General features: G+C 41.0%; 22 non-coding genes across 22 annotated transcripts; all 22 read right to left on the reverse strand.

The window, feature by feature from the left end:
- Positions 1 to 481: 481 nt before the first annotated feature.
- On the reverse strand, positions 482 to 554 carry TRNAK-UUU (transfer RNA lysine (anticodon UUU)). Its single transcript has one exon. It is a non-coding gene; the product is annotated as a tRNA-Lys (tRNA).
- A 768-nt stretch (positions 555 to 1322) lies between these two features.
- TRNAK-UUU (transfer RNA lysine (anticodon UUU)) lies at positions 1323 to 1395 on the reverse strand. Its single transcript has one exon. It is a non-coding gene; the product is annotated as a tRNA-Lys (tRNA).
- Positions 1396 to 2163: 768 nt separating this feature from the next.
- Positions 2164 to 2236, reverse strand: TRNAK-UUU (transfer RNA lysine (anticodon UUU)). Its single transcript has one exon. It is a non-coding gene; the product is annotated as a tRNA-Lys (tRNA).
- A 2892-nt stretch (positions 2237 to 5128) lies between these two features.
- TRNAK-UUU (transfer RNA lysine (anticodon UUU)) lies at positions 5129 to 5201 on the reverse strand. Its single transcript has one exon. It is a non-coding gene; the product is annotated as a tRNA-Lys (tRNA).
- Positions 5202 to 5968: 767 nt separating this feature from the next.
- TRNAK-UUU (transfer RNA lysine (anticodon UUU)) lies at positions 5969 to 6041 on the reverse strand. The gene has a single exon. It is a non-coding gene; the product is annotated as a tRNA-Lys (tRNA).
- Positions 6042 to 6809: 768 nt separating this feature from the next.
- On the reverse strand, positions 6810 to 6882 carry TRNAK-UUU (transfer RNA lysine (anticodon UUU)). The gene has a single exon. It is a non-coding gene; the product is annotated as a tRNA-Lys (tRNA).
- A 2892-nt stretch (positions 6883 to 9774) lies between these two features.
- Positions 9775 to 9847, reverse strand: TRNAK-UUU (transfer RNA lysine (anticodon UUU)). Its single transcript has one exon. It is a non-coding gene; the product is annotated as a tRNA-Lys (tRNA).
- A 767-nt stretch (positions 9848 to 10614) lies between these two features.
- TRNAK-UUU (transfer RNA lysine (anticodon UUU)) lies at positions 10615 to 10687 on the reverse strand. Its single transcript has one exon. It is a non-coding gene; the product is annotated as a tRNA-Lys (tRNA).
- A 768-nt stretch (positions 10688 to 11455) lies between these two features.
- Positions 11456 to 11528, reverse strand: TRNAK-UUU (transfer RNA lysine (anticodon UUU)). Its single transcript has one exon. It is a non-coding gene; the product is annotated as a tRNA-Lys (tRNA).
- Positions 11529 to 13135: 1607 nt separating this feature from the next.
- On the reverse strand, positions 13136 to 13208 carry TRNAK-UUU (transfer RNA lysine (anticodon UUU)). Its single transcript has one exon. It is a non-coding gene; the product is annotated as a tRNA-Lys (tRNA).
- A 767-nt stretch (positions 13209 to 13975) lies between these two features.
- On the reverse strand, positions 13976 to 14048 carry TRNAK-UUU (transfer RNA lysine (anticodon UUU)). Its single transcript has one exon. It is a non-coding gene; the product is annotated as a tRNA-Lys (tRNA).
- A 768-nt stretch (positions 14049 to 14816) lies between these two features.
- TRNAK-UUU (transfer RNA lysine (anticodon UUU)) lies at positions 14817 to 14889 on the reverse strand. Its single transcript has one exon. It is a non-coding gene; the product is annotated as a tRNA-Lys (tRNA).
- Positions 14890 to 16497: 1608 nt separating this feature from the next.
- Positions 16498 to 16570, reverse strand: TRNAK-UUU (transfer RNA lysine (anticodon UUU)). Its single transcript has one exon. It is a non-coding gene; the product is annotated as a tRNA-Lys (tRNA).
- A 767-nt stretch (positions 16571 to 17337) lies between these two features.
- TRNAK-UUU (transfer RNA lysine (anticodon UUU)) lies at positions 17338 to 17410 on the reverse strand. The gene has a single exon. It is a non-coding gene; the product is annotated as a tRNA-Lys (tRNA).
- A 768-nt stretch (positions 17411 to 18178) lies between these two features.
- Positions 18179 to 18251, reverse strand: TRNAK-UUU (transfer RNA lysine (anticodon UUU)). Its single transcript has one exon. It is a non-coding gene; the product is annotated as a tRNA-Lys (tRNA).
- A 768-nt stretch (positions 18252 to 19019) lies between these two features.
- TRNAK-UUU (transfer RNA lysine (anticodon UUU)) lies at positions 19020 to 19092 on the reverse strand. The gene has a single exon. It is a non-coding gene; the product is annotated as a tRNA-Lys (tRNA).
- Positions 19093 to 19860: 768 nt separating this feature from the next.
- Positions 19861 to 19933, reverse strand: TRNAK-UUU (transfer RNA lysine (anticodon UUU)). The gene has a single exon. It is a non-coding gene; the product is annotated as a tRNA-Lys (tRNA).
- A 1607-nt stretch (positions 19934 to 21540) lies between these two features.
- TRNAK-UUU (transfer RNA lysine (anticodon UUU)) lies at positions 21541 to 21613 on the reverse strand. Its single transcript has one exon. It is a non-coding gene; the product is annotated as a tRNA-Lys (tRNA).
- A 767-nt stretch (positions 21614 to 22380) lies between these two features.
- Positions 22381 to 22453, reverse strand: TRNAK-UUU (transfer RNA lysine (anticodon UUU)). The gene has a single exon. It is a non-coding gene; the product is annotated as a tRNA-Lys (tRNA).
- A 768-nt stretch (positions 22454 to 23221) lies between these two features.
- On the reverse strand, positions 23222 to 23294 carry TRNAK-UUU (transfer RNA lysine (anticodon UUU)). Its single transcript has one exon. It is a non-coding gene; the product is annotated as a tRNA-Lys (tRNA).
- A 1608-nt stretch (positions 23295 to 24902) lies between these two features.
- Positions 24903 to 24975, reverse strand: TRNAK-UUU (transfer RNA lysine (anticodon UUU)). The gene has a single exon. It is a non-coding gene; the product is annotated as a tRNA-Lys (tRNA).
- Positions 24976 to 25742: 767 nt separating this feature from the next.
- On the reverse strand, positions 25743 to 25815 carry TRNAK-UUU (transfer RNA lysine (anticodon UUU)). Its single transcript has one exon. It is a non-coding gene; the product is annotated as a tRNA-Lys (tRNA).
- Positions 25816 to 25891: the final 76 nt, after the last annotated feature.

The following is a 25891-nucleotide window of genomic DNA, read 5'->3' on the forward strand; positions in this document are numbered from 1 at the left end:
CAGTCCACTCTAAATCGACGATTAATGACATGCTCGTTTTGTGCAATGGAGTTTCAGTCAATTGGAAAACATTTTGAAAAGTTGTATTGCAACAGAAGCCCAGCCTTAAAAAAGTGGATTTCACTTCTAAATGATTACATGAGGAAGGAAAGGAGTTCAGATGCAAAAAAGGTGCTGCGGCTTAGTTGGTTAAAGCGCCTGTCTAGTAAACAGGAGATCCTGAGTTCGAATCTCAGCAGCGCCTGTCTGCTTTTTTTTCGACCAATCTGTCTCCCCAATATTAAAACTTTGTACAAAGATTGTTATTTCATGCTATTTAGAAGCACAGTCAGGCTTGAAATGTTGGCAAAGCATCCAAGAATTCTGGACTCCACTACCTTAGAGTCATATTGCCCAAGGTTGCGATGCCATCAGAAATAGCACATATTAGAATGAGCAATTCATATTTCCTGCTTAATTTTTTGTAAAAGAAGCAAAGGTACGCCTGAACAGGGACTTGAACCCTGGACCCTCAGATTAAAAGTCTGATGCTCTACCGACTGAGCTATCCAGGCACAGGGATCACTGCCCATTTGAAACTTGATTTTCACTCTACAGCACCTCCATACATGGCTACCTCACTGGGCAATAAAGGAAATGAATTACTAGTGCATTACACACATTTTGACACTGGAGACATAACCTTTTTCAGTCATTCCGTATCCAGATATAGAGATTTGCAGCATCTAGGACTTTAATGTTCACCCACTTACGGATTTGAATGTTTTGCCACATTCATGAGTGCAAACTTGCTCCCCAGTACAGACGAACATGTGCTCCTCAATGCACACACTGGGCAATGCAGTCCACTCTAAATCGACGATTAATGACATGCTCGTTTTGTGCAATGGAGTTTCAGTCAATTGGAAAACATTTTGAAAAGTTATATTGCAACAGAAGCCCAGCCTTAAAAAAGTGGATTTCACTTCTAAATGATTACATGAGGAAGGAAAGGAGACCAGATGCAAAAAAGGTGCTGTGGCTTAGTTGGTTAAAGCGCCTGTCTAGTAAACAGGAGATCCTGAGTTCGAATCTCAGCAGCGCCTGTCTGCTTTTTTTTCGACCAATCTGTCTCCCCAATATTAAAACTTTGTACAAAGATTGCTATTTCATGCTATTTAGAAGCACAGTCAGGCTTGAAATGTTGGCAAAGCATCCAAGAATTCTGGACTCCACTACCTTAGAGTCATATTGCCCAAGGTTGCGATGCCATCAGAAATAGCACATATTAGAATGAGCAATTCATATTTCCTGCTAAATTTTTTGTAAAAGAAGCAAAGATACGCCTGAACAGGGACTTGAACCCTGGACCCTCAGATTAAAAGTCTGATGCTCTACCGACTGAGCTATCCAGGCACAGGGATCACTGCCCATTTGAAACTTGATTTTCACTCTACAGCACCTCCATACATGGCTACCTCACTGGTCAATAAAGGAAATGAATTACTAGTGCATTACACACATTTTGACACTGGAGACATAACTTTTTTCAGTCATTCCGTATCCAGATATTGAGATTTGCAGCATCTAGGACTTTAATGTTCACCCACTTACGGATTTGAATGTTTTGCCACATTCATGAGTGCAAACTTGCTCCCCAGTAAAGACGAACATGTGCTCCTCAATGCACACACTGGGCAATGCAGTCCACTCAAAATCGACGATTAATGACATGCTCGTTTTGTGCAATGGAGTTTCAGTCAATTGGAAAACATTTTGAAAAGTTATATTGCAACAGAAGCCCAGCCTTAAAAAAGTGGATTTCACTTCTAAATGATTACATGAGGAAGGAAAGGAGACCAGATGCAAAAAGGGTGCTGTGGCTTAGTTGGTTAAAGCGCCTGTCTAGTAAACAGGAGATCCTGAGTTCGAATCTCAGCAGCGCCTGTCTGCTTTTTTTTCGACCAATCTGTCTCCCCAATATTAAAACTTTGTACAAAGATTGCTATTTCATGCTATTTAGAAGCACAGTGAGGCTTGAAATGTTGGTAAAGCATCCAAGAACTCTGGACTCCACTACCTTAGAGTCATATTGCCCAAGGTTGCGATGCCATCAGAAATAGCACATATTAGAATGAGCAATTCATATTTCCTGCTTAATTTTTTGTAAAAGAAGCAAAGGTACGCCTGAACAGGGACTTGAACCCTGGACCCTCAGATTAAAAGTCTGATGCTCTACCGACTGAGCTATCCAGGCACAGGGATCACTGCCCATTTGAAACTTGATTTTCACTCGACAGCACCTCCATACATGGCTACCTCACTGGTCAATAAAGGAAATGAATTACTAGTGCATTACACACATTTTGACACTGGAGACATAACTTTTTTCAGTCATTCCGTATCCAGATATAGAGATTTGCAGCATCTAGGACTTTAATGTTCACCCACTTACGGATTTGAATGTTTTGCCACATTCATGAGTGCAAAATTGCTCCCCAGTAAAGGCGAACATGTGCTCCTCAATACACACACTGGGCAATGCAGTCCACTCTAAATCAACGATTAATGACATGCTCGTTTTGTGCAATGGAGTTTCAGTCAATTGGAAAACATTTTGTAAAGTTATATTGCAACAGAAGCCCAGCCTTAAAAAAAGTGGATTTCACTTCTAAATGATTACATGAGGAAGGACAGGAGATCAGATGCAAAAGAGATGCTGTGGCTTAGTTGGTTAAAGCGCCTGTCTAGTAAACAGGAGATCCTGAGTTCGAATCTCAGCAGCGCCTGTCTGCTTTTTTTTCGACCAATCTGTCTCCCCAATATTAAAACTTTGTACAAAGATTGCTATTTCATGCTATTTAGAAGCACAGTGAGGCTTGAAATGTTGGCAAAGCATCCAAGAACTCTGGACTCCACTACCTTAGAGTCATATTGCCCAAGGTTGCGATGCCATCAGAAATAGCACATATTAGAATGAGCAATTCATATTTCCTGCTTAATTTTTTGTAAAAGAAGCAAAGGTACGCCTGAACAGGGACTTGAACCCTGGACCCTCAGATTAAAAGTCTGATGCTGTACCGACTGAGCTATCCAGGCACAGGGATCACTGCCCATTTGAAACTTGATTTTCACTCTACAGCACCTCCATACATGGCTACCTCACTGGTCAATAAAGGAAATGAATTACTAGTGCATTACACACATTTTGACACTGGAGACATAACTTTTTTCAGTCATTCCGTATCCAGATATAGAGATTTGCAGCATCTAGGACTTTAATGTTCACCCACTTACGGATTTGAATGTTTTGCCACATTCATGAGTGCAAACTTGCTCCCCAGTAAAGACGAACATGTGCTCCTCAATGCACACACTGGGCAATGCAGTCCACTCTAAATCGACGATTAATGACATGCTCGTTTTGTGCAATGGAGTTTCAGTCAATTGGAAAACATTTTGAAAAGTTATATACAGGGACTTGAACCCTGGACCCTCAGATTAAAAGTCTGATGCTCTACCGACTGAGCTATCCAGGCACAGGGATCGCTGCCCATTTGAAACTTGATTTTCACTCTACAGCACCTCCATACATGGCTACCTCACTGGTCAATAAAGGAAATGAATTACTAGTGCATTACACACATTTTGACACTGGAGACATAACTTTTTTCAGTCATTCCGTATCCAGATATAGAGATTTGCAGCATCTAGGACTTTAATGTTCACCCACTTACGGATTTGAATGTTTTGCCACATTCATGAGTGCAAACTTGCTCCCCAGTAAAGACGAACATGTGCTCCTCAATGCACACACTGGGCAATGCAGTCCACTCTAAATCGACGATTAATGACATGCTCGTTTTGTGCAATGGAGTTTCAGTCAATTGGAAAACATTTTGCAAAGTTATATTGCAACAGAAGCCTAGCCTTAAAAAAAGTGGATTTCACTTCTAAATGATTACATGAGGAAGGAAAGGAGACCAGATGCAAAAGAGGTGCTGTGGCTTAGTTGGTTAAAGCGCCTGTCTAGTAAACAGGAAATCCTGAGTTCGAATCTCAGCAGCGCCTGTCTGCTTTTTTTTCGACCAATCTGTCTCCCCAATATTAAAACTTTGTACAAAGATTGTTATTTCATGCTATTTAGAAGCACAGTCAGGCTTGAAATGTTGGCAAAGCATCCAAGAATTCTGGACTCCACTACCTTAGAGTCATATTGCCCAAGGTTGCGATGCCATCAGAAATAGCACATATTAGAATGAGCAATTGATATTTCCTGCTAAATTTTTTGTAAAAGAAGCAAAGATACACCTGAACAGGGACTTGAACCCTGGACCCTCAGATTAAAAGTCTGATGCTCTACCGACTGAGCTATCCAGGCACAGGGATCACTGCCCATTTGAAACTTGATTTTCACTCTACAGCACCTCCATACATGGCTACCTCACTGGTCAATAAAGGAAATGAATTACTAGTGCATTACACACATTTTGACACTGGAGACATAACTTTTTTCAGTCATTCCGTATCCAGATATAGAGATTTGCAGCATCTAGGACTTTAATGTTCACCCACTTACGGATTTGAATGTTTTGCCACATTCATGAGTGCAAACTTGCTCCCCAGTAAAGACGAACATGTGCTCCTCAATGCACACACTGGGCAATGCAGTCCACTCTAAATCGACGATTAATGACATGCTCGTTTTGTGCAATGGAGTTTCAGTCAATTGGAAAACATTTTGAAAAGTTATATTGCAACAGAAGCCCAGCCTTAAAAAAGTGGATTTCACTTCTAAATGATTACATGAGGAAGGAAAGGAGACCAGATGCAAAAAAGGTGCTGTGGCTTAGTTGGTTAAAGCGCCTGTCTAGTAAACAGGAGATCCTGAGTTCGAATCTCAACAGCGCCTGTCTGCTTTTTTTTCGACCAATCTGTCTCCCCAATATTAAAACTTTGTACAAAGATTGCTGTTTCATGCTATTTAGAAGCACAGTCAGGCTTGAAATGTTGGCAAAGCATCCAAGAACTCTGGACTCCACTACCTTAGAGTCATATTGCCCAAGGTTGCGATGCCATCAGAAATAGCACATATTAGAATGAGCAATTCATATTTCCTGCTTATTTTTTTTTAAAAGAAGCAAAGGTACGCCTGAACAGGGACTTGAACCCTGGACCCTCAGATTAAAAGTCTGATGCTCTACCGACTGAGCTATCCAGGCAGATGGATCACTGCCACTTGCAACTTGATTTTCACTCTACAGCACCTCCATACATGGCTACCTCACTGGTCAATAAAGGAAATGAATTACTAGTGCATTACACACATTTTGACACTGGAGACATAACTTTTTTCAGTCATTCCGTATCCAGATATAGAGATTTGCAGCATCTAGGACTTTAATGTTCACCCACTTACGGATTTGAATGTTTTGCCACATTCATGAGTGCAAACTTGCTCCCCAGTAAAGACAAACATGTGCTCCTCAATGCACACACTGGGCAATGCAGTCCACTCTAAATCGACGATTAATGACATGCTCGTTTTGTGCAATGGAGTTTCAGTCAATTGGAAAACATTTTGAAAAGTTATATTGCAACAGAAGCCCAGCCTTAAAAAAGTGGATTTCACTTCTAAATGATTACATGAGGAAGGAAAGGAGACCAGATGCAAAAAAGGTGCTGTGGCTTAGTTGGTTAAAGCGCCTGTCTAGTAAACAGGAGATCCTGAGTTCGAATCTCAGCAGCGCCTGTCTGCTTTTTTTTCGACCAATCTGTCTCCCCAATATTAAAACTTTGTACAAAGATTGCTATTTCATGCTATTTAGAAGCACAGTCAGGCTTGAAATGTTGGCAAAGCATCCAAGAATTCTGGACTCCACTACCTTAGAGTCATATTGCCCAAGGTTGCGATGCCATCAGAAATAGCACATATTAGAATGAGCAATTCATATTTCCTGCTAAATTTTTTGTAAAAGAAGCAAAGATACGCCTGAACAGGGACTTGAACCCTGGACCCTCAGATTAAAAGTCTGATGCTCTACCGACTGAGCTATCCAGGCACAGGGATCACTGCCCATTTGAAACTTGATTTTCACTCTACAGCACCTCCATACATGGCTACCTCACTGGTCAATAAAGGAAATGAATTACTAGTGCATTACACACATTTTGACACTGGAGACATAACTTTTTTCAGTCATTCCGTATCCAGATATTGAGATTTGCAGCATCTAGGACTTTAATGTTCACCCACTTACGGATTTGAATGTTTTGCCACATTCATGAGTGCAAACTTGCTCCCCAGTAAAGACGAACATGTGCTCCTCAATGCACACACTGGGCAATGCAGTCCACTCAAAATCGACGATTAATGACATGCTCGTTTTGTGCAATGGAGTTTCAGTCAATTGGAAAACATTTTGAAAAGTTATATTGCAACAGAAGCCCAGCCTTAAAAAAGTGGATTTCACTTCTAAATGATTACATGAGGAAGGAAAGGAGACCAGATGCAAAAAGGGTGCTGTGGCTTAGTTGGTTAAAGCGCCTGTCTAGTAAACAGGAGATCCTGAGTTCGAATCTCAGCAGCGCCTGTCTGCTTTTTTTTCGACCAATCTGTCTCCCCAATATTAAAACTTTGTACAAAGATTGCTATTTCATGCTATTTAGAAGCACAGTGAGGCTTGAAATGTTGGTAAAGCATCCAAGAACTCTGGACTCCACTACCTTAGAGTCATATTGCCCAAGGTTGCGATGCCATCAGAAATAGCACATATTAGAATGAGCAATTCATATTTCCTGCTTAATTTTTTGTAAAAGAAGCAAAGGTACGCCTGAACAGGGACTTGAACCCTGGACCCTCAGATTAAAAGTCTGATGCTCTACCGACTGAGCTATCCAGGCACAGGGATCACTGCCCATTTGAAACTTGATTTTCACTCGACAGCACCTCCATACATGGCTACCTCACTGGTCAATAAAGGAAATGAATTACTAGTGCATTACACACATTTTGACACTGGAGACATAACTTTTTTCAGTCATTCCGTATCCAGATATAGAGATTTGCAGCATCTAGGACTTTAATGTTCACCCACTTACGGATTTGAATGTTTTGCCACATTCATGAGTGCAAAATTGCTCCCCAGTAAAGGCGAACATGTGCTCCTCAATACACACACTGGGCAATGCAGTCCACTCTAAATCAACGATTAATGACATGCTCGTTTTGTGCAATGGAGTTTCAGTCAATTGGAAAACATTTTGTAAAGTTATATTGCAACAGAAGCCCAGCCTTAAAAAAAGTGGATTTCACTTCTAAATGATTACATGAGGAAGGACAGGAGATCAGATGCAAAAGAGATGCTGTGGCTTAGTTGGTTAAAGCGCCTGTCTAGTAAACAGGAGATCCTGAGTTCGAATCTCAGCAGCGCCTGTCTGCTTTTTTTTCGACCAATCTGTCTCCCCAATATTAAAACTTTGTACAAAGATTGCTATTTCATGCTATTTAGAAGCACAGTGAGGCTTGAAATGTTGGCAAAGCATCCAAGAACTCTGGACTCCACTACCTTAGAGTCATATTGCCCAAGGTTGCGATGCCATCAGAAATAGCACATATTAGAATGAGCAATTCATATTTCCTGCTTAATTTTTTGTAAAAGAAGCAAAGGTACGCCTGAACAGGGACTTGAACCCTGGACCCTCAGATTAAAAGTCTGATGCTGTACCGACTGAGCTATCCAGGCACAGGGATCACTGCCCATTTGAAACTTGATTTTCACTCTACAGCACCTCCATACATGGCTACCTCACTGGTCAATAAAGGAAATGAATTACTAGTGCATTACACACATTTTGACACTGGAGACATAACTTTTTTCAGTCATTCCGTATCCAGATATAGAGATTTGCAGCATCTAGGACTTTAATGTTCACCCACTTACGGATTTGAATGTTTTGCCACATTCATGAGTGCAAACTTGCTCCCCAGTAAAGACGAACATGTGCTCCTCAATGCACACACTGGGCAATGCAGTCCACTCTAAATCGACGATTAATGACATGCTCGTTTTGTGCAATGGAGTTTCAGTCAATTGGAAAACATTTTGAAAAGTTATATACAGGGACTTGAACCCTGGACCCTCAGATTAAAAGTCTGATGCTCTACCGACTGAGCTATCCAGGCACAGGGATCGCTGCCCATTTGAAACTTGATTTTCACTCTACAGCACCTCCATACATGGCTACCTCACTGGTCAATAAAGGAAATGAATTACTAGTGCATTACACACATTTTGACACTGGAGACATAACTTTTTTCAGTCATTCCGTATCCAGATATAGAGATTTGCAGCATCTAGGACTTTAATGTTCACCCACTTACGGATTTGAATGTTTTGCCACATTCATGAGTGCAAACTTGCTCCCCAGTAAAGACGAACATGTGCTCCTCAATGCACACACTGGGCAATGCAGTCCACTCTAAATCGACGATTAATGACATGCTCGTTTTGTGCAATGGAGTTTCAGTCAATTGGAAAACATTTTGCAAAGTTATATTGCAACAGAAGCCTAGCCTTAAAAAAAGTGGATTTCACTTCTAAATGATTACATGAGGAAGGAAAGGAGACCAGATGCAAAAGAGGTGCTGTGGCTTAGTTGGTTAAAGCGCCTGTCTAGTAAACAGGAAATCCTGAGTTCGAATCTCAGCAGCGCCTGTCTGCTTTTTTTTCGACCAATCTGTCTCCCCAATATTAAAACTTTGTACAAAGATTGTTATTTCATGCTATTTAGAAGCACAGTCAGGCTTGAAATGTTGGCAAAGCATCCAAGAATTCTGGACTCCACTACCTTAGAGTCATATTGCCCAAGGTTGCGATGCCATCAGAAATAGCACATATTAGAATGAGCAATTGATATTTCCTGCTAAATTTTTTGTAAAAGAAGCAAAGATACACCTGAACAGGGACTTGAACCCTGGACCCTCAGATTAAAAGTCTGATGCTCTACCGACTGAGCTATCCAGGCACAGGGATCACTGCCCATTTGAAACTTGATTTTCACTCTACAGCACCTCCATACATGGCTACCTCACTGGTCAATAAAGGAAATGAATTACTAGTGCATTACACACATTTTGACACTGGAGACATAACTTTTTTCAGTCATTCCGTATCCAGATATAGAGATTTGCAGCATCTAGGACTTTAATGTTCACCCACTTACGGATTTGAATGTTTTGCCACATTCATGAGTGCAAACTTGCTCCCCAGTAAAGACGAACATGTGCTCCTCAATGCACACACTGGGCAATGCAGTCCACTCTAAATCGACGATTAATGACATGCTCGTTTTGTGCAATGGAGTTTCAGTCAATTGGAAAACATTTTGAAAAGTTATATTGCAACAGAAGCCCAGCCTTAAAAAAGTGGATTTCACTTCTAAATGATTACATGAGGAAGGAAAGGAGACCAGATGCAAAAAAGGTGCTGTGGCTTAGTTGGTTAAAGCGCCTGTCTAGTAAACAGGAGATCCTGAGTTCGAATCTCAACAGCGCCTGTCTGCTTTTTTTTCGACCAATCTGTCTCCCCAATATTAAAACTTTGTACAAAGATTGCTGTTTCATGCTATTTAGAAGCACAGTCAGGCTTGAAATGTTGGCAAAGCATCCAAGAACTCTGGACTCCACTACCTTAGAGTCATATTGCCCAAGGTTGCGATGCCATCAGAAATAGCACATATTAGAATGAGCAATTCATATTTCCTGCTTATTTTTTTTTAAAAGAAGCAAAGGTACGCCTGAACAGGGACTTGAACCCTGGACCCTCAGATTAAAAGTCTGATGCTCTACCGACTGAGCTATCCAGGCAGATGGATCACTGCCACTTGCAACTTGATTTTCACTCTACAGCACCTCCATACATGGCTACCTCACTGGTCAATAAAGGAAATGAATTACTAGTGCATTACACACATTTTGACACTGGAGACATAACTTTTTTCAGTCATTCCGTATCCAGATATAGAGATTTGCAGCATCTAGGACTTTAATGTTCACCCACTTACGGATTTGAATGTTTTGCCACATTCATGAGTGCAAACTTGCTCCCCAGTAAAGACAAACATGTGCTCCTCAATGCACACACTGGGCAATGCAGTCCACTCTAAATCGACGATTAATGACATGCTCATTTTGTGCAATGGAGTTTCAGTCAATTGGAAAACATTTTGAAAAGTTATATTGCAACAGAAGCCCAGCCTTAAAAAAGTGGATTTCACTTCTAAATGATTACATGAGGAAGGAAAGGAGACCAGATGCAAAAAAGGTGCTGTGGCTTAGTTGGTTAAAGCGCCTGTCTAGTAAACAGGAGATCCTGAGTTCGAATCTCAGCAGCGCCTGTCTGCTTTTTTTTCGACCAATCTGTCTCCCCAATATTAAAACTTTGTACAAAGATTGCTATTTCATGCTATTTAGAAGCACAGTCAGGCTTGAAATGTTGGCAAAGCATCCAAGAACTCTGGACTCCACTACCTTAGAGTCATATTGCCCAAGGTTGCGATGCCATCAGAAATAGCACATATTAGAATGAGCAATTCATATTTCCTGCTTAATTTTTTGTAAAAGAAGCAAAGGTACGCCTGAACAGGGACTTGAACCCTGGACCCTCAGATTAAAAGTCTGATGCTCTACCGACTGAGCTATCCAGGCACAGGGATCACTACCACTTTGAAACTTGATTTTCACTCTACAGCACCTCCATACATGGCTACCTCACTGGTCAATAAAGGAAATGAATTACTAGTGCATTACACACATTTTGACACTGGAGACATAACTTTTTTCCTTCATTCCGTATCCAGATATAGAGATTTGCAGCATCTAGGACTTTAATGTTCACCCACTTACGGATTTGAATGTTTTGCCACATTCATGAGTGCAAACTTGCTCCCCAGTAAAGACGAACATGTGCTCCTCAATGCACACACTGGGCAATGCAGTCCACTCTAAATCGACGATTAATGACATGCTCGTTTTGTGCAATGGAGTTTCAGTCAATTGGAAAACATTTTGAAAAGTTGTATTGCAACAGAAGCCCAGCCTTAAAAAAGTGGATTTCACTTCTAAATGATTACATGAGGAAGGAAAGGAGTTCAGATGCAAAAAAGGTGCTGCGGCTTAGTTGGTTAAAGCGCCTGTCTAGTAAACAGGAGATCCTGAGTTCGAATCTCAGCAGCGCCTGTCTGCTTTTTTTTCGACCAATCTGTCTCCCCAATATTAAAACTTTGTACAAAGATTGTTATTTCATGCTATTTAGAAGCACAGTCAGGCTTGAAATGTTGGCAAAGCATCCAAGAATTCTGGACTCCACTACCTTAGAGTCATATTGCCCAAGGTTGCGATGCCATCAGAAATAGCACATATTAGAATGAGCAATTCATATTTCCTGCTAAATTTTTTGTAAAAGAAGCAAAGATACGCCTGAACAGGGACTTGAACCCTGGACCCTCAGATTAAAAGTCTGATGCTCTACCGACTGAGCTATCCAGGCACAGGGATCACTGCCCATTTGAAACTTGATTTTCACTCTACAGCACCTCCATACATGGCTACCTCACTGGTCAATAAAGGAAATGAATTACTAGTGCATTACACACATTTTGACACTGGAGACATAACTTTTTTCAGTCATTCCGTATCCAGATATTGAGATTTGCAGCATCTAGGACTTTAATGTTCACCCACTTACGGATTTGAATGTTTTGCCACATTCATGAGTGCAAACTTGCTCCCCAGTAAAGACGAACATGTGCTCCTCAATGCACACACTGGGCAATGCAGTCCACTCTAAATCGACGATTAATGACATGCTCGTTTTGTGCAATGGAGTTTCAGTCAATTGGAAAACATTTTGAAAAGTTATATTGCAACAGAAGCCCAGCCTTAAAAAAGTGGATTTCACTTCTAAATGATTACATGAGGAAGGAAAGGAGACCAGATGCAAAAAGGGTGCTGTGGCTTAGTTGGTTAAAGCGCCTGTCTAGTAAACAGGAGATCCTGAGTTCGAATCTCAGCAGCGCCTGTCTGCTTTTTTTTCGACCAATCTGTCTCCCCAATATTAAAACTTTGTACAAAGATTGCTATTTCATGCTATTTAGAAGCACAGTCAGGCTTGAAATGTTGGCAAAGCATCCAAGAACTCTGGACTCCACTACCTTAGAATCATATTGCCCAAGGTTGCGATGCCATCAGAAATAGCACATATTAGAATGAGCAATTCATATTTCCTGCTTAATTTTTTGTAAAAGAAGCAAAGGTACGCCTGAACAGGGACTTGAACCCTGGACCCTCAGATTAAAAGTCTGATGCTCTACCGACTGAGCTATCCAGCACAGGGATCACTGCCCATTTGAAACTTGATTTTCACTCTACAGCACCTCCATACATGGCTACCTCACTGGTCAATAAAGGAAATGAATTACTAGTGCATTACACACATTTTGACACTGGAGACATAACTTTTTTCAGTCATTCCGTATCCAGATATAGAGATTTGCAGCATCTAGGACTTTAATGTTCACCCACTTACGGATTTGAATGTTTTGCCACATTCATGAGTGCAAACTTGCTCCCCAGTAAAGACGAACATGTGCTCCTCAATGCACACACTGGGCAATGCAGTCCACTCTAAATCGACGATTAATGACATGCTCGTTTTGTGCAATGGAGTTTCAGTCAATTGGAAAACATTTTGAAAAGTTATATTGCAACAGAAGCCCAGCCTTAAAAAAGTGGATTTCACTTCTAAATGATTACATGAGGAAGGAAAGGAGACCAGATGCAAAAAAGGTGCTGTGGCTTAGTTGGTTAAAGCGCCTGTCTAGTAAACAGGAGATCCTGAGTTTGAATCTCAGCAGCGCCTGTCTGCTTTTTTTCGACCAATCTGTCTCCCCAATATTAAAACTTTGTACAAAGATTGCTATTTCATGCTATTTAGAAGCACAGTCAGGCTTGATATGTTGGCAAAGCATCCAAGAACTCTGGACTCCACTACCTTAGAGTCATATTGCCCAAGGTTGCGATGCCATCAGAAATAGCACATATTAGAATGAGCAATTCATATTTCCTGCTTAATTTTTTGTAAAAGAAGCAAAGGTACGCCTGAACAGGGACTTGAACCCTGGACCCTCAGATTAAAAGTCTGATGCTCTACCGACTGAGCTATCCAGGCAGATGGATCACTGCCATTTGAAACTTGATTTTCACTCTACAGCACCTCCATACATGGCTACCTCACTGGTCAATAAAGGAAATGAATTACTAGTGCATTACACACATTTTGACACTGGAGACATAACTTTTTTCAGTCATTCCGTATCCAGATATAGAGATTTGCAGCATCTAGGACTTTAATGTTCACCCACTTACGGATTTGAATGTTTTGCCACATTCATGAGTGCAAACTTACTCCCCAGTAAAGACGAACATGTGCTCCTCAATGCACACACTGGGCAATGCAGTCCACTCTAAATCGACGATTAATGACATGCTCGTTTTGTGCAATGGAGTTTCAGTCAATTGGAAAACATTTTGAAAAGTTATATTGCAACAGAAGCCCAGCCTTAAAAAAGTGGATTTCACTTCTAAATGATTACATGAGGAAGGAAAGGAGACCAGATGCAAAAAAGGTGCTGTGGCTTAGTTGGTTAAAGCGCCTGTCTAGTAAACAGGAGATCCTGAGTTCGAATCTCAGCAGCGCCTGTCTGCTTTTTTTTCGACCAATCTGTCTCCCCAATATTAAAACTTTGTACAAAGATTGCTATTTCATGCTATTTAGAAGCACAGTCAGGCTTGAAATGTTGGCAAAGCATCCAAGAACTCTGGACTCCACTACCTTAGAGTCATATTGCCCAAGGTTGCGATGCCATCAGAAATAGCACATATTAGAATGAGCAATTCATATTTCCTGCTTAATTTTTTGTAAAAGAAGCAAAGGTACGCCTGAACAGGGACTTGAACCCTGGACCCTCAGATTAAAAGTCTGATGCTCTACCGACTGAGCTATCCAGGCACAGGGATCACTGCCCATTTGAAACTTGATTTTCACTCTACAGCACCTCTATACATGGCTACCTCACTGGTCAATAAAGGAAATGAATTACTAGTGCATTACACACATTTTGACACTGGAGACATAACTTTTTTCAGTCATTCCGTATCCAGATATAGAGATTTGCAGCATCTAGGACTTTAATGTTCACCCACTTACGGATTTGAATGTTTTGCCACATTCATGAGTGCAAACTTGCTCCCCAGTAAAGACGAACATGTGCTCCTCAATGCACACACTGGGCAATGCAGTCCACTCTAAATCGACGATTAATGACATGCTCGTTTTGTGCAATGGAGTTTCAGTCAATTGGAAAACATTTTGAAAAGTTATATTGCAACAGAAGCCCAGCCTTAAAAAAGTGGATTTCACTTCTAAATGATTACATGAGGAAGGAAAGGAGACCAGATGCAAAAAAGGTGCTGCGGCTTAGTTGGTTAAAGCGCCTGTCTAGTAAACAGGAGATCCTGAGTTCGAATCTCAGCAGCGCCTGTCTGCTTTTTTTTCGACCAATCTGTCTCCCCAATATTAAAACTTTGTACAAAGATTGCTATTTCATGCTATTTAGAAGCACAGTCAGGCTTGAAATGTTGGCAAAGCATCCAAGAACTCTGGACTCCACTACCTTAGAGTCATATTGCCCAAGGTTGCGATGCCATCAGAAATAGCACATATTAGAATGAGCAATTCATATTTCCTGCTTAATTTTTTGTAAAAGAAGCCAAGGTACGCCTGAACAGGGACTTGAACCCTGGACCCTCAGATTAAAAGTCTGATGCTCTACCGACTGAGCTATCCAGGCACAGGGTTCACTGCCATTTGAAACTTGATTTTCACTCTACAGCACCTCCACACATGGCTACCTCACTGGTCAATAAAGGAAATGAATTACTAGTGCATTACACACATTTTGACACTGGAGACATAACTTTTTTCAGTCATTCCGTATCCAGATATAGAGATTTGCAGCATGTAGGACTTTAATGGTCATCCACCCCACGCATTTGAATGTTTTGCCACATTCATGAGTGCAAACTTGCTCACCAGTAAAGACGTACATGTGCTCCTCAATGCACACACTGGGCAATGCAGTCCACTCTAAATCGACGATTAATGACATGCTCGTTTTGTGCAATGGAGTTTCAGTCAATTGGAAAACATTTTGTAAAGTTATATTGCAACAGAAGCCTAGCCTTAAAAAAAGTGGATTTCACTTCTAAATGATTACATGAGGAAGGAAAGGAGACCAGATGCAAAAGAGGTGCTGTGGCTTAGTTGGTTAAAGCGCCTGTCTAGTAAACAGGAGATCCTGAGTTCGAATCTCAGCAGCGCCTGTCTGCTTTTTTTTCGACCAATCTGTCTCCCCAATATTAAAACTTTGTACAAAGATTGTTATTTCATGCTATTTAGAAGCACAGTCAGGCTTGAAATGTTGGCAAAGCATCCAAGAATTCTGGACTCCACTACCTTAGAGTCATATTGCCCAAGGTTGCGATGCCATCAGAAATAGCACATATTAGAATGAGCAATTGATATTTCCTGCTAAATTTTTTGTAAAAGAAGCAAAGATACACCTGAACAGGGACTTGAACCCTGGACCCTCAGATTAAAAGTCTGATGCTCTACCGACTGAGCTATCCAGGCACAGGGATCACTGCCCATTTGAAACTTGATTTTCACTCTACAGCACCTCCATACATGGCTACCTCACTGGTCAATAAAGGAAATGAATTACTAGTGCATTACACACATTTTGACACTGGAGACATAACTTTTTTCAGTCATTCCGTATCCAGATATAGAGATTTGCAGCATCTAGGACTTTAATGTTCACCCACTTACGGATTTGAATGTTTTGCCACATTCATGAGTGCAAACTTGCTCCCCAGTAAAGACGAACATGTGCTCCTCAATGCACACACTGGGCAATGCAGTCCACTCTAAATCGACGATTAATGACATGCTCGTTTTGTGCAATGGAGTTTCAGTCAATTGGAAAACATTTTGAAAAGTTATATTGCAACAGAAGCCCAGCCTTAAAAAAGTGGATTTCACTTCTAAATGATTACATGAGGAAGGAAAGGAGACCAGATGCAAAAAAGGTGCTGTGGCTTAGTTGGTTAAAGCGCCTCTAGTAAACAGGAGATCCTGAGTTCGAATCTCAACAGCGCCTGTCTGCTTTTTTTTCGACCAATCTGTCTCCCCAATATTAAAACTTTGTACAAAGATTGCTGTTTCATGTTATTTAGAAGCACAGTCAGGCTTGAAATGTTGGCAAAGCATCCAAGAACTCTGGACTCCACTACCTTAGAGTCCTATTGCCCAAGGTTGCGATGCCATCAGAAATAGCACATATTAGAATGAGCAATTCATATTTCCTGCTTATTTTTTTTTAAAAGAAGCAAAGGTACGCCTGAACAGGGACTTGAACCCTGGACCCTCAGATTAAAAGTCTGATGCTCTACCGACTGAGCTATCCAGGCAGATGGATCACTGCCACTTGCAACTTGATTTTCACTCTACAGCACCTCCATACACGGCTACCTCACTGGTCAATAAAAGAAATGAATTACTAGTGCATTACACACATTTTGACACTGGAGACATAACTTTTTTCAGTCATTCCGTATCCAGATATAGAGATTTGCAGCATCTAGGACTTTAATGTTCACCCACTTACGGATTTGAATGTTTTGCCACATTCATGAGTGCAAACTTGCTCCCCAGTAAAGACAAACATGTGCTCCTCAATGCACACACTGGGCAATGCAGTCCACTCTAAATCGATGATTAATGACATGCTCATTTTGTGCAATGGAGTTTCAGTCAATTGGAAAACATTTTGAAAAGTTATATTGCAACAGAAGCCCAGCCTTAAAAAAGTGGATTTCACTTCTAAATGATTACATGAGGAAGGAAAGGAGACCAGATGCAAAAAAGGTGCTGTGGCTTAGTTGGTTAAAGCGCCTGTCTAGTAAACAGGAGACCCTGAGTTCGAATCTCAGCAGCGCCTGTCTGCTTTTTTTTCGACCAATCTGTCTCCCCAATATTAAAACTTTGTACAAAGATTGCTATTTCATGCTATTTAGAAGCACAGTCAGGCTTGAAATGTTGGCAAAGCATCCAAGAACTCTGGACTCCACTACCTTAGAGTCATATTGCCCAAGGTTGCGATGCCATCAGAAATAGCACATATTAGAATGAGCAATTCATATTTCCTGCTTAATTTTTTGTAAAAGAAGCAAAGGTACGCCTGAACAGGGACTTGAACCCTGGACCCTCAGATTAAAAGTCTGATGCTCTACCGACTGAGCTATCCAGGCACAGGGATCACTACCACTTTGGAACTTGATTTTCACTCTACAGCACCTCCATACATGGCTACCTCACTGGTCAATAAAGGAAATGAATTACTAGTGCATTACACACATTTTGACACTGGAGACATAACTTTTTTCCTTCATTCCGTATCCAGATATAGAGATTTGCAGCATCTAGGACTTTAATGTTCACCCACTTACGGATTTGAATGTTTTGCCACATTCATGAGTGCAAACTTGCTCCCCAGTAAAGACGAACATGTGCTCCTCAATGCACACACTGGGCAATGCAGTCCACTCTAAATCGACGATTAATGACATGCTCGTTTTGTGCAATGGAGTTTCAGTCAATTGGAAAACATTTTGAAAAGTTGTATTGCAACAGAAGCCCAGCCTTAAAAAAGTGGATTTCACTTCTAAATGATTACATGAGGAAGGAAAGGAGTTCAGATGCAAAAAAGGTGCTGCGGCTTAGTTGGTTAAAGCGCCTGTCTAGTAAACAGGAGATCCTGAGTTCGAATCTCAGCAGCGCCTGTCTGCTTTTTTTTCGACCAATCTGTCTCCCCAATATTAAAACTTTGTACAAAGATTGTTATTTCATGCTATTTAGAAGCACAGTCAGGCTTGAAATGTTGGCAAAGCATCCAAGAATTCTGGACTCCACTACCTTAGAGTCATATTGCCCAAGGTTGCGATGCCATCAGAAATAGCACATATTAGAATGAGCAATTCATATTTCCTGCTTAATTTTTTGTAAAAGAAGCAAAGGTACGCCTGAACAGGGACTTGAACCCTGGACCCTCAGATTAAAAGTCTGATGCTCTACCGACTGAGCTATCCAGGCACAGGGATCACTGCCCATTTGAAACTTGATTTTCACTCTACAGCACCTCCATACATGGCTACCTCACTGGGCAATAAAGGAAATGAATTACTAGTGCATTACACACATTTTGACACTGGAGACATAACCTTTTTCAGTCATTCCGTATCCAGATATAGAGATTTGCAGCATCTAGGACTTTAATGTTCACCCACTTACGGATTTGAATGTTTTGCCACATTCATGAGTGCAAACTTGCTCCCCAGTACAGACGAACATGTGCTCCTCAATGCACACACTGGGCAATGCAGTCCACTCTAAATCGACGATTAATGACATGCTCGTTTTGTGCAATGGAGTTTCAGTCAATTGGAAAACATTTTGAAAAGTTATATTGCAACAGAAGCCCAGCCTTAAAAAAGTGGATTTCACTTCTAAATGATTACATGAGGAAGGAAAGGAGACCAGATGCAAAAAAGGTGCTGTGGCTTAGTTGGTTAAAGCGCCTGTCTAGTAAACAGGAGATCCTGAGTTCGAATCTCAGCAGCGCCTGTCTGCTTTTTTTTCGACCAATCTGTCTCCCCAATATTAAAACTTTGTACAAAGATTGCTATTTCATGCTATTTAGAAGCACAGTCAGGCTTGAAATGTTGGCAAAGCATCCAAGAATTCAGGACTCCACTACCTTAGAGTCATATTGCCCAAGGTTGCGATGCCATCAGAAATAGCACATATTAGAATGAGCAATTCATATTTCCTGCTAAATTTTTTGTAAAAGAAGCAAAGATACGCCTGAACAGGGACTTGAACCCTGGACCCTCAGATTAAAAGTCTGATGCTCTACCGACTGAGCTATCCAGGCACAGGGATCACTGCCCATTTGAAACTTGATTTTCACTCTACAGCACCTCCATACATGGCTACCTCACTGGTCAATAAAGGAAATGAATTACTAGTGCATTACACACATTTTGACACTGGAGACATAACTTTTTTCAGTCATTCCGTATCCAGATATTGAGATTTGCAGCATCTAGGACTTTAATGTTCACCCACTTACGGATTTGAATGTTTTGCCACATTCATGAGTGCAAACTTGCTCCCCAGTAAAGACGAACATGTGCTCCTCAATGCACACACTGGGCAATGCAGTCCACTCTAAATCGACGATTAATGACATGCTCGTTTTGTGCAATGGAGTTTCAGTCAATTGGAAAACATTTTGAAAAGTTGTATTGCAACAGAAGCCCAGCCTTAAAAAAGTGGATTTCACTTCTAAATGATTACATGAGGAAGGAAAGGAGTTCAGATGCAAAAAAGGTGCTGCGGCTTAGTTGGTTAAAGCGCCTGTCTAGTAAACAGGAGATCCTGAGTTCGAATCTCAGCAGCGCCTGTCTGCTTTTTTTTCGACCAATCTGTCTCCCCAATATTAAAACTTTGTACAAAGATTGTTATTTCATGCTATTTAGAAGCACAGTCAGGCTTGAAATGTTGGCAAAGCATCCAAGAATTCTGGACTCCACTACCTTAGAGTCATATTGCCCAAGGTTGCGATGCCATCAGAAATAGCACATATTAGAATGAGCAATTCATATTTCCTGCTAAATTTTTTGTAAAAGAAGCAAAGATACGCCTGAACAGGGACTTGAACCCTGGACCCTCAGATTAAAAGTCTGATGCTCTACCGACTGAGCTATCCAGGCACAGGGATCACTGCCCATTTGAAACTTGATTTTCACTCTACAGCACCTCCATACATGGCTACCTCACTGGTCAATAAAGGAAATGAATTACTAGTGCATTACACACATTTTGACACTGGAGACATAACTTTTTTCAGTCATTCCGTATCCAGATATTGAGATTTGCAGCATCTAGGACTTTAATGTTCACCCACTTACGGATTTGAATGTTTTGCCACATTCATGAGTGCAAACTTGCTCCCCAGTAAAGACGAACATGTGCTCCTCAATGCACACACTGGGCAATGCAGTCCACTCTAAATCGACGATTAATGACATGCTCGTTTTGTGCAATGGAGTTTCAGTCAATTGGAAAACATTTTGAAAAGTTATATTGCAACAGAAGCCCAGCCTTAAAAAAGTGGATTTCACTTCTAAATGATTACATGAGGAAGGAAAGGAGACCAGATGCAAAAAGGGTGCTGTGGCTTAGTTGGTTAAAGCGCCTGTCTAGTAAACAGGAGATCCTGAGTTCGAATCTCAGCAGCGCCTGTCTGCTTTTTTTTCGACCAATCTGTCTCCCCAATATTAAAACTTTGTACAAAGATTGCTATTTCATGCTATTTAGAAGCACAGTCAGGCTTGAAATGTTGGCAAAGCATCCAAGAACTCTGGACTCCACTACCTTAGAATCATATTGCCCAAGGTTGCGATGCCATCAGAAATAGCACATATTAGAATGAGCAATTCATATTTCCTGCTTAATTTTTTGTAAAAGAAGCAAAGGTACGCCTGAACAGGGACTTGAACCCTGGACCCTCAGATTAAAAGTCTGATGCTCTACCGACTGAGCTATCCAGCACAGGGATCACTGCCCATTTGAAACTTGATTTTCACTCTACAGCACCTCCATACATGGCTACCTCACTGGTCAATAAAGGAAATGAATTACTAGTGCATTACACACATTTTGACACTGGAGACATAACTTTTTTCAGTCATTCCGTATCCAGATATAGAGATTTGCAGCATCTAGGACTTTAATGTTCACCCACTTACGGATTTGAATGTTTTGCCACATTCATGAGTGCAAACTTGCTCCCCAGTAAAGACGAACATGTGCTCCTCAATGCACACACTGGGCAATGCAGTCCACTCTAAATCGACGATTAATGACATGCTCGTTTTGTGCAATGGAGTTTCAGTCAATTGGAAAACATTTTGAAAAGTTATATTGCAACAGAAGCCCAGCCTTAAAAAAGTGGATTTCACTTCTAAATGATTACATGAGGAAGGAAAGGAGACCAGATGCAAAAAAGGTGCTGTGGCTTAGTTGGTTAAAGCGCCTGTCTAGTAAACAGGAGATCCTGAGTTTGAATCTCAGCAGCGCCTGTCTGCTTTTTTTCGACCAATCTGTCTCCCCAATATTAAAACTTTGTACAAAGATTGCTATTTCATGCTATTTAGAAGCACAGTCAGGCTTGATATGTTGGCAAAGCATCCAAGAACTCTGGACTCCACTACCTTAGAGTCATATTGCCCAAGGTTGCGATGCCATCAGAAATAGCACATATTAGAATGAGCAATTCATATTTCCTGCTTAATTTTTTGTAAAAGAAGCAAAGGTACGCCTGAACAGGGACTTGAACCCTGGACCCTCAGATTAAAAGTCTGATGCTCTACCGACTGAGCTATCCAGGCAGATGGATCACTGCCATTTGAAACTTGATTTTCACTCTACAGCACCTCCATACATGGCTACCTCACTGGTCAATAAAGGAAATGAATTACTAGTGCATTACACACATTTTGACACTGGAGACATAACTTTTTTCAGTCATTCCGTATCCAGATATAGAGATTTGCAGCATCTAGGACTTTAATGTTCACCCACTTACGGATTTGAATGTTTTGCCACATTCATGAGTGCAAACTTACTCCCCAGTAAAGACGAACATGTGCTCCTCAATGCACACACTGGGCAATGCAGTCCACTCTAAATCGACGATTAATGACATGCTCGTTTTGTGCAATGGAGTTTCAGTCAATTGGAAAACATTTTGAAAAGTTATATTGCAACAGAAGCCCAGCCTTAAAAAAGTGGATTTCACTTCTAAATGATTACATGAGGAAGGAAAGGAGACCAGATGCAAAAAAGGTGCTGTGGCTTAGTTGGTTAAAGCGCCTGTCTAGTAAACAGGAGATCCTGAGTTCGAATCTCAGCAGCGCCTGTCTGCTTTTTTTTCGACCAATCTGTCTCCCCAATATTAAAACTTTGTACAAAGATTGCTATTTCATGCTATTTAGAAGCACAGTCAGGCTTGAAATGTTGGCAAAGCATCCAAGAACTCTGGACTCCACTACCTTAGAGTCATATTGCCCAAGGTTGCGATGCCATCAGAAATAGCACATATTAGAATGAGCAATTCATATTTCCTGCTTAATTTTTTGTAAAAGAAGCAAAGGTACGCCTGAACAGGGACTTGAACCCTGGACCCTCAGATTAAAAGTCTGATGCTCTACCGACTGAGCTATCCAGGCACAGGGATCACTGCCCATTTGAAACTTGATTTTCACTCTACAGCACCTCTATACATGGCTACCTCACTGGTCAATAAAGGAAATGAATTACTAGTGCATTACACACATTTTGACACTGGAGACATAACTTTTTTCAGTCATTCCGTATCCAGATATAGAGATTTGCAGCATCTAGGACTTTAATGTTCACCCACTTACGGATTTGAATGTTTTGCCACATTCATGAGTGCAAACTTGCTCCCCAGTAAAGACGAACATGTGCTCCTCAATGCACACACTGGGCAATGCAGTCCACTCTAAATCGACGATTAATGACATGCTCGTTTTGTGCAATGGAGTTTCAGTCAATTGGAAAACATTTTGAAAAGTTATATTGCAACAGAAGCCCAGCCTTAAAAAAGTGGATTTCACTTCTAAATGATTACATGAGGAAGGAAAGGAGACCAGATGCAAAAAAGGTGCTGCGGCTTAGTTGGTTAAAGCGCCTGTCTAGTAAACAGGAGATCCTGAGTTCGAATCTCAGCAGCGCCTGTCTGCTTTTTTTTCGACCAATCTGTCTCCCCAATATTAAAACTTTGTACAAAGATTGCTATTTCATGCTATTTAGAAGCACAGTCAGGCTTGAAATGTTGGCAAAGCATCCAAGAACTCTGGACTCCACTACCTTAGAGTCATATTGCCCAAGGTTGCGATGCCATCAGAAATAGCACATATTAGAATGAGCAATTCATATTTCCTGCTTAATTTTTTGTAAAAGAAGCCAAGGTACGCCTGAACAGGGACTTGAACCCTGGACCCTCAGATTAAAAGTCTGATGCTCTACCGACTGAGCTATCCAGGCACAGGGTTCACTGCCATTTGAAACTTGATTTTCACTCTACAGCACCTCCACACATGGCTACCTCACTGGTCAATAAAGGAAATGAATTACTAGTGCATTACACACATTTTGACACTGGAGACATAACTTTTTTCAGTCATTCCGTATCCAGATATAGAGATTTGCAGCATGTAGGACTTTAATGGTCATCCACCCCACGCATTTGAATGTTTTGCCACATTCATGAGTGCAAACTTGCTCACCAGTAAAGACGTACATGTGCTCCTCAATGCACACACTGGGCAATGCAGTCCACTCTAAATCGACGATTAATGACATGCTCGTTTTGTGCAATGGAGTTTCAGTCAATTGGAAAACATTTTGTAAAGTTATATTGCAACAGAAGCCTAGCCTTAAAAAAAGTGGATTTCACTTCTAAATGATTACATGAGGAAGGAAAGGAGACCAGATGCAAAAGAGGTGCTGTGGCTTAGTTGGTTAAAGCGCCTGTCTAGTAAACAGGAGATCCTGAGTTCGAATCTCAGCAGCGCCTGTCTGCTTTTTTTTCGACCAATCTGTCTCCCCAATATTAAAACTTTGTACAAAGATTGTTATTTCATGCTATTTAGAAGCACAGTCAGGCTTGAAATGTTGGCAAAGCATCCAAGAATTCTGGACTCCACTACCTTAGAGTCATATTGCCCAAGGTTGCGATGCCATCAGAAATAGCACATATTAGAATGAGCAATTGATATTTCCTGCTAAATTTTTTGTAAAAGAAGCAAAGATACACCTGAACAGGGACTTGAACCCTGGACCCTCAGATCAAAAGTCTGATGCTCTACCGACTGAGCTATCCAGGCACAGGGATCACTGCCCATTTGAAACTTGATTTTCACTCTACAGCACCTCCATACATGGCTACCTCACTGGTCAATAAAGGAAATGAATTACTAGTGCATTACACACATTTTGACACTGGAGACATAACTTTTTTCAGTCATTCCGTATCCAGATATAGAGATTTGCAGCATCTAGGACTTTAATGTTCACCCACTTACGGATTTGAATGTTTTGCCACATTCATGAGTGCAAACTTGCTCCCCAGTAAAGACGAACATGTGCTCCTCAATGCACACACTGGGCAATGCAGTCCACTCTAAATCGACGATTAATGACATGCTCGTTTTGTGCAATGGAGTTTCAGTCAATTGGAAAACATTTTGAAAAGTTATATTGCAACAGAAGCCCAGCCTTAAAAAAGTGGATTTCACTTCTAAATGATTACATGAGGAAGGAAAGGAGACCAGATGCAAAAAAGGTGCTGTGGCTTAGTTGGTTAAAGCGCCTCTAGTAAACAGGAGATCCTGAGTTCGAATCTCAACAGCGCCTGTCTGCTTTTTTTTCGACCAATCTGTCTCCCCAATATTAAAACTTTGTACAAAGATTGCTGTTTCATGTTATTTAGAAGCACAGTCAGGCTTGAAATGTTGGCAAAGCATCCAAGAACTCTGGACTCCACTACCTTAGAGTCCTATTGCCCAAGGTTGCGATGCCATCAGAAATAGCACATATTAGAATGAGCAATTCATATTTCCTGCTTATTTTTTTTTAAAAGAAGCAAAGGTACGCCTGAACAGGGACTTGAACCCTGGACCCTCAGATTAAAAGTCTGATGCTCTACCGACTGAGCTATCCAGGCAGATGGATCACTGCCACTTGCAACTTGATTTTCACTCTACAGCACCTCCATACATGGCTACCTCACTGGTCAATAAAGGAAATGAATTACTAGTGCATTACACACATTTTGACACTGGAGACATAACTTTTTTCAGTCATTCCGTATCCAGATATAGAGATTTGCAGCATCTAGGACTTTAATGTTCACCCACTTACGGATTTGAATGTTTTGCCACATTCATGAGTGCAAACTTGCTCCCCAGTAAAGACAAACATGTGCTCCTCAATGCACACACTGGGCAATGCAGTCCACTCTAAATCGATGATTAATGACATGCTCATTTTGTGCAATGGAGTTTCAGTCAATTGGAAAACATTTTGAAAAGTTATATTGCAACAGAAGCCCAGCCTTAAAAAAGTGGATTTCACTTCTAAATGATTACATGAGGAAGGAAAGGAGACCAGATGCAAAAAAGGTGCTGTGGCTTAGTTGGTTAAAGCGCCTGTCTAGTAAACAGGAGACCCTGAGTTCGAATCTCAGCAGCGCCTGTCTGCTTTTTTTTCGACCAATCTGTCTCCCCAATATTAAAACTTTGTACAAAGATTGCTATTTCATGCTATTTAGAAGCACAGTCAGGCTTGAAATGTTGGCAAAGCATCCAAGAACTCTGGACTCCACTACCTTAGAGTCATATTGCCCAAGGTTGCGATGCCATCAGAAATAGCACATATTAGAATGAGCAATTCATATTTCCTGCTTAATTTTTTGTAAAAGAAGCAAAGGTACGCCTGAACAGGGACTTGAACCCTGGACCCTCAGATTAAAAGTCTGATGCTCTACCGACTGAGCTATCCAGGCACAGGGATCACTACCACTTTGGAACTTGATTTTCACTCTACAGCACCTCCATACATGGCTACCTCACTGGTCAATA

This window comes from Ambystoma mexicanum, unplaced genomic scaffold, assembly GCF_040938575.1.
Source record: "Ambystoma mexicanum isolate Mex_15411 unplaced genomic scaffold, UKY_AmexF1_1 Mex_scaf1, whole genome shotgun sequence".
Taxonomy (NCBI): Eukaryota; Metazoa; Chordata; class Amphibia; order Caudata; family Ambystomatidae; genus Ambystoma; species Ambystoma mexicanum.